Raw genomic sequence first — 16,347 nt, forward strand, 5'->3', positions numbered from 1 at the left:
CGTGGCGCCTTAGCGCCGGTCGCCGTCACCGGCCACCGCGTCCCCGCGGTTGTGCCTGCTCATAGCACTCGGGGCTGTCCCGCCCGCAGCCCCGTTAGCCGCGCCCGTTAAGGCCCCTGGGGCCCATGACAGATGGGCCCCATGCCCAGAACGTTTTAACAAAAAAAAGATTAAAAAATAAATATAATTATTAATTAATTAATTAATTAATTAATCTTAAATAATTAATTAAAGAATTAATTAAACTATTTAATCCTGATTAGATTAACCTAACCACTCATTAAACTAATTGACTCTGTTTAATTAACCTGCTAACTAAATGGGTCAATGACGAACGGGACCCACCTGTCAGGTTGACCAAGTCAATTGCTGACATCATGCTGATGTCATGATGACGTCAGCAAATACTATTCTGGGTAATGTTGATTTAATTCATTAAATAAATCCTAAAAATGATTTAAATCTTTTAAAATTAATATAAAATAAATCGTAGCTCGGATGGAAAAACTTTGTACATGAAAGTTGCTCACAACGACGAGACGAATCTGGATAGGAAACCCGTTCGTCCGCCATGCATCCCTAGCATAGCAAACATGCAATTTTCCCCCTCCGGTTCATCTGTCCGAAAACACGAAACACCGGGAATACTTTCCCGGATGTTTTCCCCCTTCACCGGTACCACCTCGTACCGCGTTAGGGCACACCTAGCATCACGCTTTGTCATGTCATGCATCGTCATGCATTTATTTGCATTATATTTATTGTTTCTTCCCCCTCTTCTCTCGCGAGACACCGAGTCCGACGCCGCTGCTACCTGGTACGACTACGGTGTTGACGACCCCTCTTTCTTGCCAGAGCAACCAGGCAAGCCCCCCCTTGATCACCAGATATCGCCTACTCTTCTTTATACTTCTTGTATTAGAGTAGTGACGCATGTTACTGCTTTCCATTAATCCTATCCTGATGCATAGCCTGTCCTTGCTACTATTGTTGTTACCTTTACCTGCAATCCTAATGCTTAGTCTAGGATGCTAGTTTGCCATCAGTGGCCCTACATTCTTGTCCGTCTGCCATGCTATACTATCGTGCCGTGATCACTCGGGAGGTGGTCATAGGTATGTACTTATATACTTAATATATGATACTTGTGGTGACTAAAGACGGATCAGCTCGTAGGAGTACCCGCGAGTGATTCACGGATTGGGTCTGAAAGGACGTTTGTCCCGACGGCCCTCTGAGTGGATCTTTGTGGCGGAGCGGCAGGGTAGGTTGAGACCACCTAGGAGAGAGGTGGGGCCTGGCCCTGGTCGGCGTTCGCGGTTATTTCAAGATAACACGTTTAACGAGATCTTGGTATTTGATCTGAGTCTGGCCACTGGCATATACGCACTAACCATCTACGCGAGGACAGTTATGGGCACTCGACATCGTGGTATCAACCGAAGGCTTCGTGATGTCAGCGACTGAGCGGCGCGCGCCGGATTGGACTGGAACGCTTGCTAGGCTAGGTCTGCTTCCGGCCGCCCTCGCAACATGCAGGTGTGCAATGGGCGATGGGCCCAGACCCCTGCGCCATAGGATTTAGACCGGCGTGCTGACCTCTCTGTTATGCCTAGGTAGGGCTGCGACGTGTTGATCTTCCGAGGCCAGGCATGACCCAGAAAATTGTGTCCGGACAAAGGGGATCAAGCGTGTTGGGAAATGTGGTGCACCCCTGCAGGGAAGTTAATCTATTCAAATAGTCGTGATATTCGATAACAGGACGACTTGGAGTTGTACCTTGACCTTATGACAACTAGAACCGGATACTTAATAAAACACACCCTTCCAAGTGCCAGATACAACCGGTGATCGCTCTCTCACAGGGCGACGAAGAGAGGATCATCGGTTAGGATTATGCTATGCGATGCTACTTAGTGAACTTACCATCTACTCTCTTCTTCTGCTGCAAGATGGAGGTTACCAGAAGTGTAGTCTTCGAAAGGACTAGCTATCCCCCTCTTATTCCGGCATTCTGTAGTTCAGTCCACATATGCTACCCTTATTCCATTTGATACCAATGCATACATATGTAGTGTAGCTCCTTGCTTGCGAGTACTTTGGATGAGTACTCATGGTTGCTTTGCTCCCTCTTTTCCCCCTTCCTATACCCGATTGCTATGACCAGACATTGGAGCCCAGGAGCCAGACGCCACCGTCGATGAGGACTACTACTACTCGGGAGGTGCCTACTACTACGTGCAGCCCGCTGACGACGACCAGGATAGTTTAGAAGGATCCCAGGCAGGAGGCCTGCGCCTCTTTCGATCTGTATCCCAGTTTGTGCTAGCCTTCTTTAGGCAAACTTGTTTAAGTTATGTCTGTACTCAGATATTGTTGCTTCGGCTGACTTGTCTATGATCGAGCTCTTGTATTCGAGCGTTCGAGGCCCCTCGCTTCTAATATGATGCTTGTATGACTTATTTTATTTGTAGAGTTGTGTTGTGATATCTTCCCGTGAGTCCCTGATCTTGATCGTACACGTTTGCGTGTATGATTAGTGTACGATTGAATCGGGGGCGTCACAGCCGCGGAGGAGGCCGCTCTGGGCCACCATAGCAATAGCAACAGCCGGGGTAGGGGGGGCTCCACGCCATCATCAGCCCTCCCCGCCCTGGTCCGTCGGCACCAACCCATGGACCGGTGTGGTCCATGTGTACCACATGTCGGTGCCGCGGGCCCCGGGCATCCTCGGTCCGCACCCCACCAGCCCACAGGCACACTTCGCTGCTGCCCCTTACCAGGTGATGGGCGGCGGCTACCCGGCGAGTGGAGGTGGCTACCTGCCGGCGCTCGCGCCTCAGCCGGGCGGCTACGTGCCGCCCCCCATGCTGATCCAGCCCGGAGGTTACTCCCTCCCGCCGGCCCCATGGGACCCTGCACTTCTCACCACGCTGCACTCGGCGCCGTCTCCCTCCACCTATGGAGGTGGCGGTGATTGGTACATGGACACGGGGGCTACCGCCCACATGATGTCACACCCCGGTAACCTTGCTTCCTCCTTTCCGGTCACCACCTCGAACTGCATCACCTTCGTTGATGGTTCTTCTGTACCCATTACTCATGTCGGTCATAGTTTCTTTCCGTCTAATTCTATGCCTATTTACATGACTAGTGTTCTTGTCTCACCTAACCTAGTTAAAAATCTTTTCTCCGTTCGTCGTCTTGCACGTGACAATCCTCTCACTGTTGAATTTGATGGTGTTGGTTTCTCTGTGAAGGACGCCCGTACACGGATGGTACTCCACCGATGTGACAGCCCAGATGACTTATACCTAGTGCACTCCGCCTCCACCGCCACCGCCACCACCTCTCCGGTCGCCCTCTCCACCGGTGTCAACCTTTGGCATGCACGCTTGGGTCACCCCAACTCCATCGTCCTTTGCCAGATTCTCAAGAGTTTTTCATTTTCATGTAATAAATTCGACGAGCACACTTATCATGCTTTCCTTCTCGGCAAACATGTTCGTCGACCCTTTAGCGAGTCAAACACAATTTCTACTTTTTCCGTTTCAGTTAATTCATAGTGATGTATGGACATCTCCCGTTGCAAGCAACAAAGGTTTCTTATATTATCTTGTTTTACTTGATGATTTCTCTCATTTTGCGTGGACGTTTCCACTCCGTCGCAAATCCGATGTCCTCGCCACCCTCATGACTTTTTACTCCTACATCACCACCCAGTTCGGGCGCCCTATTCTCGCCCTCTAGACTGACAACAGAAAAGAGTTTGACAACGCTACCACTCGCCACCTTCTCGCGTCTGCTACCTCTTGAGCATGCTTTGGTTTTCCCTTGAAGAGGAAAGGGTGATGCAGCAAAGTAGCGTAAGTATTTCCCTCGGTTTTTGAGAACCAATGTATCAATCCAGTAGGAGACTACACGCAAGTCCCTCATACCTACACAAACAATCAAGAACCTTGCAACCAACGCGATAAAGGGGTTGTCGATCCCTTCACAGCCACTAGAAAAAGTGAGATCCGATAAAGATAATAAGATAAATATTTTTGGTATTTTGTTGTATAGATTGAAAAGTAAAGATTGCAAAATAAACAGCAACAGAAATAGCTAGTTGACGAAAAATAATATGATGGAGAATAGACCCGGGGGCCATAGGATTCACTAGTGGCTTCTCTCAAGATAGCATAATCTATGGTGGGTGAACAAATTACTGTCGAGCAATTGATAGAAAAGTGCATAGTTATGAGAATATCTAGGCATGATCATGTATATAGGCATCACGTCCGTGATAAGTAGACCGAAACGATTCTGCATCTACTACTATTACTCCACACATCGACCGCTATCCAGCATGCATCTAGAGTATTAAGTTCATAAGAATAGAGTAACACATTAGGCAAGATGACATGATGTAGAGGGATAAACTCAAGCAATATGATATAAACCCCATCTTTTTATCCTTGATGGCAACAATACAATACGTGCCTTGCTGCCCCTACTGTCATTGGGAAAGGACACCGCAAGATTGAACCCAAAGCTAAGCACTTCTCCCATTGCAAGAAAGATCAACTTGTAGGCCAAACCAAACTGATAATTCGAAGAGACTTGCAAAGATATTTAAATCATGCATAAAAGAATTCAGAGAAGAACCAAATGTTGTTCATATATAATCTTGATCATAAACCCACAATTCATCGGATCTCGTCAAACACACCGCAAAAAGAATTACATCGAATAGATCTCCAAGAAAATCAAGGAGAACTTTATATTGAGATCGAAAGAGAGAGAAGAAGCCATCTAGCTAATAACTATGGACCCGAAGGTCTGTGGTAAACTACTCACACATCATCGGAGAGGCTATGGTGTTGATGTAGAAGCCCTCCGTGATCGATGCCCCCTTTGGCGGAGCGCCGGAAAAGGCCCCAAGATGGGATCTCATGGGTACAGAAGGTTGCGGCGGTGGAAATAGGTTTTCGTGGTGCTCCTGGATGTTTACAGGGTATATGAGTATATATAGGCGAAAGAAGTAGGTCTGTGGAGCTGCGAGGGGCCCACGAGGGTGGGGGACGCGCCCACCCCCCTAGGGCATGCCCTCCTGCCTCGTGGCTGCCTTGCTGCTTCCTTGACGTCCACTCCAAGTCTCCTGGATCATGTTTGTTCCAAAAATAATCCTCACGAAGATTTCATTCCATTTGATATTCCTTTTTTGCGAAACACTGAAATAGGCAAAAAACAACAATTTGCACTGGGCCGTTGGTTTATAGGTGTCTCTAAAGATACTTGTTGAGTTGGCGTATTTCGAGATTAGGATTTGTCACTCTGACTGTCGGAGAGGTATCTCTGGGCCCACTCAGTAATGCACATCACTATAAGCCTTGCAAGCATTGTAACTAATGAGTTAGTTGCGGGATGATGTATTATGTAATGATACGTCTCCAACGTATCTATAATTTTTTATTGTTCCATGCTATTATATTATCAACCTTGGATGTTTTATATGCATTTATATACTATTTTATATGATTTTTGGGACTAACCTATTAACCTAGAGCCCAGTGTCAGTTTCTGTTTTTTCCTTGTTTTAGAGTATCGCGGAAAAGGAAAGTCAAATGGAGTCCAATTGACCTGAAACTTCACGGAACTTATTTTTTGACCAGAAGAAGCCTATGGAGTATCGGAGATGGACCAGGAGAGTCCCGGGCTGCCCGCAAGGCTGGGGGCGCGCCCCCTGCCTCGTGGACAGCCCGGAGATCCACCGACGTGCTTCTTCCTCCTATATATACCCATATACCCTAAAAACTTCGGAGAGCAGAATAGATTGGGAGTTCCGCCGCCAGAAGCCTCCGTAACCACCAAAAACCAATCTAGACCCGTTCCGGCACCCTGCCGGAGGGGGAATCCCTCTCTGGTGGCCATCTTCATCATCCGGGTGCTCTCCATGACGAGGAGGGAGTAGTTATCCCTCGGGGCTGAGGGTATGTACCAGTAGCTATGTGTTTGATCTCTCTCTCTCTCTCTCTCTCTCTCTCTCTCTCTCTCTCTCTCGTGTTCTTGAGGTGGTACGATCTTGATGTATCGCGAGCTTTGCTATTATAGTTGGATCTTATGATGTTTCTCCCCCTCTACTCTCTTGTAATGGATTGAGTTTTCCCTTTGAAGTTATCTTATCGGATTGATTCTTTAAGGATTTGAGAACACTTGATGTATTTCTTGTCGTGCTTATCTGTGGTGACAATGGGATATCATGTGATCAACTTGATGTATGTTTTGGTGATCAACTTGCGGGTTCCACCCATGAACCTATGCATAGGGGTCGGCACACGTTTTCGTCTTGACTCTTCGGTAGAATCTTTGGGGTGCTCTTTGAAGTTCTTTGTGTTGGTTGAATAGATGAATCTGAGATTGTGTGATGCATATCATATAATCATACCCACGGATACTTGAGGTGACATTGGAGTATCTAGGTGACATTAGGGTTTTGGTTGATTTTTATCTTAAGGTGTTATTCTAGTACGAACTCTATGATAGATTGAACGGAAAGAATAGCTTCGTGTTATTTTACTACGGACTCTTGAATAGATCGATCAGAAAGGATAACTTTGAGGTGGTTTCATACCCTACCATAATCTCTTCGTTTGTTCTCCGCTATTAGTGAGTTAGGAGTGACTCTTTGTGGCACGTTGAGGGATAGTTATATGATCCAATTATGTTATTATTGTTGAGGGAACTTGCAGTAGTGAAAGTATGAACCCTAGGCCTTGTTTCAACGCATTGCAATACCGTTTGTGCTCACTTTTATCATTAGTTACCTTGCTGTTTTTATATTTTCAGATTACAAAAACCTTTATCTACTATCCATATTGCACTTGTATCACCATCTCTTCGCCGAACTAGTGCACCTATACAATTTACTATTGTATTGGGTGTGTTGGTGACATAAGAGACTCTTTGTTATTTGGTTGCAGGGTTGCTTGAGAGAGACCATCTTCATCCTACGCCTCCTACGGCTTGATAAACCTTAGGTCATCCACTTGAGGGAAATGTGCTACTGTCCTACAAACCTTTGCACTTGGAGGCCCAACAACATCTACCAGAAGAAGGTTGTGTAGTAGACATCAAGCTCTTTTCTGGCGCCTTTGCCGGGGAGGTTAGCACTTGAAGGTATATCTTTATATCTTGCAACCGAATCTTTTTGTTTCTTGTTTTAGCACTAGTTTAGTTTATAAAAGAAAACTACAAAAAATGGAATTGAGTTTGCCTCATACGCTTCATCTTTTTAATATCTTTCGTGAGTATGATGGAAAGGAAAATTGTGCCAAAGTGTTAGAAGAAGAATGCATTAAAATGTTTGGCACTAAATATTTGAATGATGAGCATGATTGCAATGTTGTTAGTATGAATTCCTTGAATATCCATGATGCTAATGATATGCAAAGCCACAAGCTTGGGGAAGCTATGTTTGATGAAGATTATGTTTTTGAGAATATATTTGCTGCAATTAATGTTAGTCCCAAGCTTGGGGAAGCTATGTTTAATGATGATGATATTTTTAGTCTACCAAGTTTTGACATGCAAATTTATAATGATGATAGCATGCCTCCTACTTATGATGATTATATTGATGAAAGTGGGTTTGGAAGAGTGTCAACTTTAGGAAGTAATGATCCCACTATTTTGGAGGATGTTGAATCTTATTATGATAATTATGAAAGTGGATTTGGAGAGGTCATGACTTTATTTAGTGATGATTCCACTATCTTGGAAGAGGTTTCAATTGATTATGATGAGAACAAAGTTGCTACTTATGATAATTATTGTGATGATACATATGCTATAAAAAGTAGTGATGATTATATTTATAAAACTTGTCATGATTATGATTACCCTTTTTCTGAACATTACTCTTTTAATGGGGAAACAATTTCTAGTATTTGAGTTTCTTATGATACTCCCACTATTCCGAATGAGAAGAATTTTGCTTATGTGGAGAGTAGTAAAATTTTTATGCCTGTAGATCATGAAAAGAATGCTTTAGGTGCTGTTTATATTGTTTAATTCATTCATGATTCTACTGAAAATTATTATGAGGGGGGAACATATGCTTGTAGGAATTGCAATAATATCAAGTTTCCTCTCAATGTGCTTAAAGTTTTGAAGTTATGCTTGTTTTGCCTTCCTATGCTAGTTGATTATTGTTCCTATAAGTTGTTTGCTCACAAAATCCCTATGCATAGAAAGTGTATTAGACTTAAATGTGCTAGTAATATTCTTCATGATGCTCTCTTTATGTTTCAATTCTTATCCTTTATGTGAGCACCATTGAAATCATCATGCCTAGCTAGGGGCGTTAAATGATAGCGCTTGTTGGGAGGCAACTCAACTTTATTTTTGTTCCTTTTTAGTAATAAATAATTTATCTAGCCTCTGTTATGATTGAGTTTTTATGTTTTAATTAGTGTTTGTGCCAAATAGAACCATTGGGAAGACTTGGGGAAAGTCTTGTTGATCTTGCTGTAAAAAACAGAAACTTTAGTGCTCACGAGAATTGCTGCCATTTTTTATTGGAGAGTGATATTTAGTTAATTATTTTTGCAGATGTTTAATAGATAAATTCTTCACGTCCAGAAATTTATTTTAGAATTTTTGGGGTTCCAGAAGTTTGTGTTAATTACAGATTACTACAGACTGTTCTGTTTTTGACAGATTATGTTTTTCGTGTGTTGTTTGCTTATTTTGATGAATCTATGGCTAGTAAAAGATTTTATAAACCATAGAGAAGTTGGAATACAGTAGGTTTAACACAAATATAAATAAATAATGAGTTAATTACAGTACCTTGAAGTGGTGTTTTGTTTTCTTTCGCTAACGGAGCTTACGAGTTCTCTGTTAAGTTTTGTGTTGTGAAGTTTTCAAGTTTTGGGTAAAGATTCGATGGACTATGGAATAAGGAGTGGCAAGAGCCTAATCTTGGGGATGACCAAGGCACCCCAAGGTAATATTCAAGGACAACCAAGAGCCTAAGCTTGGGGATGCCCCAGATGGCATCCCCTCTTTCGTCTTCGTTCATCGGTAACTTTACTTAGAGCTATATTTTTATTCACCACATGATATGTGTTTTGCTTGGAGTGTCATTTTATTTTATTTATTTTTGATTTCTGTTTGAATAAAATACCTAGATCTGAAATTCTTAAATGTTAGAGAGTCTTCACATAGTTGCATAATTATTCAACTACTCATTGATCTTCACTTCTATCTTTCGGAGTAGTTTGTCATTTGCTCTAGTGCTTCACTTACATCTTTTTAGAGCACGGTGGTGGTTTTATTTTATAGAAATAGATGAACTCTCATGCGTCACTTATATTATTTTGAGAGTACTAAACGGCATGGTAATTTGCTTTGGTTATGAATTTAGTCTTAACATAATGGGCATCCAAGAGGGATATAATAAAAACTTTCATATTAAGTGCATTGAATACTATGAGAAGTTTGATACTTGATGATTGTTTTCAGATATGAAGATGGTGATATTAGAGTCATGCTGGTTGAGTAGTTGTGAATTTGAGAAATACTTGTGTTAAAGTTTGTGATTCTTGTAGCATGCACGTATGGTGAACTGTTATGTGACGAAGTCGGAGCATGATTTATTTATTGATTGTCTTCCTTATGAGTGGCGCTCGGGGATGAGCGATGGTCTTTTCCTACCAATCTATCCCCCTAGGAGCATGTGCGTAGTACTTTGTTTCGATAACTAATAGATTTTTGCAATAAGTATGTGAGTTCTTTATGACTAATGTTGAGTCCATGGATTATACGCACTCTCACCCTTCCACCAGTGCTAGCCTCTCTAGTACCGCGCAACTTTCGCCGGTACCATACACCCACCATATACCTTCATCAAAACAGCCACCATACCTACCTATCATGGCATTTCCATAGCCATTCCGAGATATATTGCCATGCAACTTTCCACCGTTCCGTTTATTATGACACACTCCATCATTATCATATTGCTTTGCATGATCATGTAGTTGACATTGTATTTGTGGCAAAGCCACCGTTCATAATTCTTTCATACATGTCACTCATGCATCATTGCTATCCCGGTATACCGCCGGAGGCATTCATATAGAGTCATACTTTGTTCTAGTATTGAGTTGTAATCATTGAGTTGTAAATAAATAGAAGTGTGATGATCATCAATAATATAGCATTGTCCCAAAAAAAGAGAAAGGCCAAATAAAAAAAGGAAGGCCCAAAAAAAGAATAAAAAGGAAAAAAGGAAATAAAGAAAATAAAAAGGGGCAATGCTACTATCCTTTTTCCACACTTGTGCTTCAAAGTAGCACCATGATCTTTATGATAGAGAGTCTCTTGTTTTGTCACTTTCATATACTAGTGGGAATATTTCATTATAGAACTTGGCTTGTATATTCCAACAATGGGCCTCCTAAAGTGCCCTAGGTCTTCGTGAGCAAGCAAGTTGGATGCACACCCACTTAGATTCTTTTGTTGAGCTTTCACACATTTATAGCTCTAGTGCATCCGCTGCATGGCAATCCCTACTCACTCACATTGATATCTATTGATAGGCATCTCCATAGCCCGTTGATACGCCTAGTTGATGTGAGACTATCTTCTCCCTTTTTGTCTTCTCCATAACCACCATTCTATTCCACATATAGTGCTATGTCCATGGCTCACGCTCATATATTGCGTGAAGATTGAAAAAGTTTGATAACATCAAAAGTATGAAACAATTGCTTGGCTTTTCATCGGGGTTGTGCATGATTTAAATACGTTGTGTGGTGAAGATGGAGCATAGCTAGACTATATGATTTTGTAGGGATAGCTTTCTTTGGCCATGTTATTTTGAGAAGACATGATTGCTTGGTTAGTATGCTTGAAGTATTATTATTTTTATGTCAATATTAAACTTTTGTTTTGAATATTATGGATCTGAATATTCTTGCCACAATAAAGAATTACATAGAGAAATATGTTAGGTAGCATTCCACATCAAAAATTCTGTTTTTATCACTTACCTACTCGAGGACGAGCAAGAATTAAGCTTGGGGATGATGATACGTCTCCAACGTATCTATAATTTTTTATTGTTCCATGCTATTATATTATCAACCTTGGATGTTTTATATGCATTTATATGCTAATTTATATGATTCTTGGGACTAACCTATTAACCTAGAGCCCAGTGCTAGTTTCTGTTTTTTCCTTGTTTTAGAGTATCGCAGAAAAGGAAAATCAAACGGAGTCCAATTGACCTGAAACTTCATGGAACTTATTTTTGGACCAGAAGAAGCCCACGGAATATTGGAGATGGACCAGGAGAGACTCGAGCTGCCCACGAGGGTGGGGTGCACCCACCCCTGGGCGCGCCCCTGCCTCGTGGACAGCCCGGAGATCCACTGACGTACTTCTTCCTCCTATATATACCCATATACCCTAAAAACTTCAAAGAGCAGAATAGATCGGGAGTTCCGCCGCCAGAAGCCTCCGTAGCCACCGAAAACCAATCTAGACCCGTTCCGGCACCCTGCCGGAGTGGGAATCCCTCTCCGGTGGCCATCTTCATCATCCAAGTGCTCTCCATGACGAGGAGGGAGTAGTTCTCCCTCGAGGCTAGGGGTATGTACCAGTAGCTATGTGTTTGATCTCTCTCTCTCTCTCGTGTTCTTGAGGTGGTACGATCTTGATGTATCGCGAGCTTTGCTATTATAGTTGGATCTTATGATGTTTCTCCCCCTCTACTCTCTTGTAATGGATTGAGTTTTCCCTTTGAAGTTCTCTTATCAGATTGAGTCTTTAAGGATTTGAGAACACTTGATGTATGTCTTGACGTGCTTATCTGTGGTGACAATGGGATATCACGTGATCCACTTGATGTATGTTTTGGTGATTAACTTGCGAGTTCCACCCATGAACCTATGCATAGGGGTTGGCACACGTTTTCGTCTTGACTTTTCGGTAGAATCTTTGGGGCACTCTTTGAAGTTCTTTGTGTTGGTTGAATAGATGAATCTAAGATTGTGTGATGCATATCATATAATCATACCCACGGATACTTGAGGTGACATTGGAGTATCTAGGTGACATTAGGGTTTTGGTTGATTTGTGTCTTAAGGTGTTATTCTAGTACGAACTCTATGATAGATTGAACGGAAAGAATAGCTCCGTGTTATTTTACTACGGACTCTTGAATAGATCGATCAGAAAGGATAACTTTGAGGTGTTTCGTACCCTACCATAACCTCTTCGTTTGTTCTCCGCTATTAGTGACTTTGGAGTGACTCTTTGTTGCATGATGAGGGATAGTTATATGATCCAATTATGTTATTATTGTTGAGGGAACTAGCAGTACTGAAAGTATGAACCCTAGGCCTTGTTTCAACGCATTGCAATACCGTTTGTGCTCACTTTTATCATTAGTTACCTTGCTGTTTTTATATTTTCAGATTACAAAAACCTTTATCTACTATCCATATTGCACTTGTATCACCATCTCTTCGCCGAACTAGTGCACCTATACAATTTACTATTGTATTAGGTTTGTTGGGGACACAAGAGACTCTTTGTTATTTGGTTGCAGGGTTGCTTGAGAGAGACCATCTTCATCCTACGCCTCCTACGGATTGATAAACCTTAGGTCATCCACTTGAGGGAAATTTGCTACTATCCTACAAACCTCTGCACTTGGAGGCCCAACAACGTCTACAAGAAGAAGGTTGTGTAGTAGACATCACGTAATGAGTAAAGAGACTTGCCGGTAACGAGATTGAACTAGGTATTGAGATATCGACGATCGAATCTCGGGCAAGTAACATACCGATGACAAAGGGAACAATGTCTGTTGTTATGCGGTTCGACTGATAAAGATCTTCGTAGAATATGTAAGAGCCAATATGGGCATCCAGGTTCCGCTATTGGTTATTGACCAGAGAGGTGTATCGGTCATGTCTACATAGTTCTCGAACCTGTAGGGTCCGCACGCTTAATTGTTCGTTGACGATATAGTATTATATGAGTTATGTATGTTGGTGACCGAATGTTGTTCGGAGTCCCGGATGAGATCACGGACATGACGAGGAGCTCCGAAATGGTCTGGAGGTAAAGATTCATATATTAGATGATATGGTTAGGCCAAGGGGTCAGGCCCACGGGGCTATAAGTCAGTGCAAAAGGATTTTTGCGGAGGCCAGGGGGGCAAATGAGGATTATGGTGTTTGGTCCTGGAGTCCGAGTGGGACTCTTGCCTTTCGGGCAAAACCGACTTTGAGGAGGCTTTTGCTCCTAGTTTCGACCCCAGGTCTCAACATATAAATACAGGGGCAGGGCTAGCTCCAAAGACACATCAAGAAACACCAAGCCGTGGTATCCAATCCTGGTTTTATGCGTAGATGTTATATGCACGAGTAGAACACAAGTGAGTTGTGGGCGATACAAGTCATACTTCTTAACAGCATGTCATACTTTGGTTCAGCGGTATTGTTGGATGAAGCGACCCGGACTGACATTACACGTACGCTTACGCGAGACTGGTTCTACCGACGTGATTTGCACACAGGTGGTGGGCGGGTGTCAGTTTCTCCAACTTTAGTTGAACCAAGTGTGGCTACGCCCGGTCCTTGCGAAGGTTAAAACAGCACTAACTTGACGAACTACCATTGTGGTTTTGATGCGTAGGTAAGAATGGTTCTTGCTCAGCCCGTAACAACCACGTAAAACTTGCAACAACAAAGTAGAAGATGTCTAACTTGTTTTTGCAGGGCATGTTGTGATGTGATATGGTCAAGACATGATGCTATATATATTGTATGAGATGATCATGTTTTGTAACAGAGTTATCGGCAACTGGCAGGAGCCATATGGTTGTCACTTTATTGTATGCAATACAATCGCCCTGTAATTGCTTTACTTTATCACTAAGCGGCAGCGATAGTCGTAGAAGCATTAGTTGGCGAGACGACAATGATGCTATGATGGAGATCAAGGTGTCGCACCGATGACGATGGTGATCATGACAGTGCTTTGGAGATGGAGATCACAAGCACAAGCTGATGATGGCCATATCATATCACTTATATTGATTGCATGTGATGTTTATCTTTTATGCATCTTATTTTGCTTTGATTGACGGTAGCATTATAAGATGATCTCTCACTAAATTTCAAGATAAAAGTGTTCTCCCTGAGTATGCACCATTGCCAAAGTTCATCATGCCGAGACACCATGTGATGATCGAGTGTGATAAGCTCTGTGTTCATCTACAACGGGTGCAAGCTAGTTTTGCACACGCAGAATACTCGGGTTAAACTTGACGAGCCTAGCATATGCAGATATGGCCTCGGAACACTGGAGACCGAAAGGTCGAGCCTGAATCATATAATAGATATGACCAACATAGTGATGTTCACCATTGAAAACTACTCCATCTCACGTGATGATCGGACATGGTTTAGTTGATTTGGATCACGTGATCATTTAGATGACTAGAGGGATGTCTATCTAAGTGGGAGTTCTTAAGTAATATGATTAATTGAACTTTAATTTATCATGAACTTAGTCCTGATAGTATTTGCATATCTATGTTGTAGATCAATAGCCTGCGATGTATCTCCCCATTTATTTTTGATATGTTCCTAGAGAAAATAAAGTTGAAAGATGTTAGTAGCAATGATACAGCTTGGATCCGTGATCTGAGGATTATCCTCATTGCTGCACCGAAGAATTATGCCCTTAATGCACTGCTAGGTGACAGACCTATTGCAGGAGCAGATGCACACGTTATGAACGTTTGACAAAGCTCGTTATGATGACTACCTAATAGTTTAGTGCACCATGCTTTACGGCTTAGAACCGGGACTTCAAAAACGGTTTGAATGCCACGGAACATAGAAGATGTTCTAAGAGTTGAAATTGGTATTTCATACTCATGCCTGCGTCGAGAGGTATGAGACCTCTGATGGTACTTTGCCTACAAGATGGAGGAGAATAGCTCAACCAGTGAGCATGTGCTCAGATTGTCTGAGTACTACAATCGCTTGAATCAAGTGGGAGTTAATCTTCTAGATAAAAAGGTGATTGACAGAGTTCTCTAGTCACTATCACCAAGTTACTGAAACTTCGTGATGAACTATAATATGCAAGGGATGACGAAATTAATTCCCAAGCTCTTCGCGATGCTCAAATCGGCGAAGGTAGAAATCAAGAAATAGCATCAAGTGTTGATGGTTAACAAAACCACTAGTTTCAAGAAAAGGGCAAAGGGAAAGAAAGGGAACTTCAAAGAAGAATAGCAAGCAAGTTGCTGCTCCCATGAAGAAGCCCAAAGCTAGACCCAAGCCTGGAACTGAGTGCTACTACTGCAAAGGAAATGGCAACTAGAAGTGGAACTGCCCTAGATACTTGGCGGATAAGAAGGATGGCATAGTGAACAAAGGTATATTTGATATGCATGTTATTGATGTGGCTTTACTAGTGTTTATAGCAAACCCCTCGGTATTTGATACTAGTTCAGTTGCTAAGAGTAGTAACTCGAAACGGGAGTTGCAGAATGAACAGAAACTAGTTAAGGGTGAAGTGACGATGTGTGTTGGAAGTAGTTCCAAGAATGATATGATCATCATCGCACACTCCCTATACTTTCGGGATTAGTGTTGAACCTAAATAAATGTTATTTGGTGTTTGTGTTGATCATTAATATGATTTGATCATGTTTATTGCAATACTATTATTCATTTAAGTTAGAGAATAATTGTTGTTCTGTTTACATGAATAAAACCTTCTATGGTTATACACGCAATGAAATTGGTTTGTTGGATCTCGATCGTAGTGATACACATATTCAAAATATTGAAGCCAAAAGATGCAAAGTTAATAATGATAGTGCAACTTATTTGTCGCACTGCCGTTTGGGTCATATTGGTGTAAAGCACACGAAGAAACTCCATGCTGATGGGATTTCGGAATCAGTTGATGCTTGCGAACCATGCCTCATGGGCAAGATGACTAAGACTCCATTCTCCGGAACAATGGAGCGATCAACAAACTTGTTGGAAAATAATACATACTAATGTATGCAATCCGATGAGTGTTGAGGCTCGCGGCGGGTGACGGTGTCTTGGACTAGGGGGTACTCACCACATCATCTCCCGATCTGTTAGGTTGGGCCGAGAACTCCCATGGTCGTATACTCATGGGCCAGTTCGGACAGCTGCCGCATACAAGGAAGATTCCACAAGACTTGGCGATCAAGACAAGGACTTCTCCCCACCGGCGTATTCGGCTAGGACTCTTGTTATCCTAGGCCTCTGGTGCATTATATAAACTGAG

This window comes from Triticum dicoccoides, chromosome 6A, assembly GCF_002162155.2.
Source record: "Triticum dicoccoides isolate Atlit2015 ecotype Zavitan chromosome 6A, WEW_v2.0, whole genome shotgun sequence".
Lineage (NCBI taxonomy): Eukaryota > Viridiplantae > Streptophyta > Magnoliopsida > Poales > Poaceae > Triticum > Triticum dicoccoides.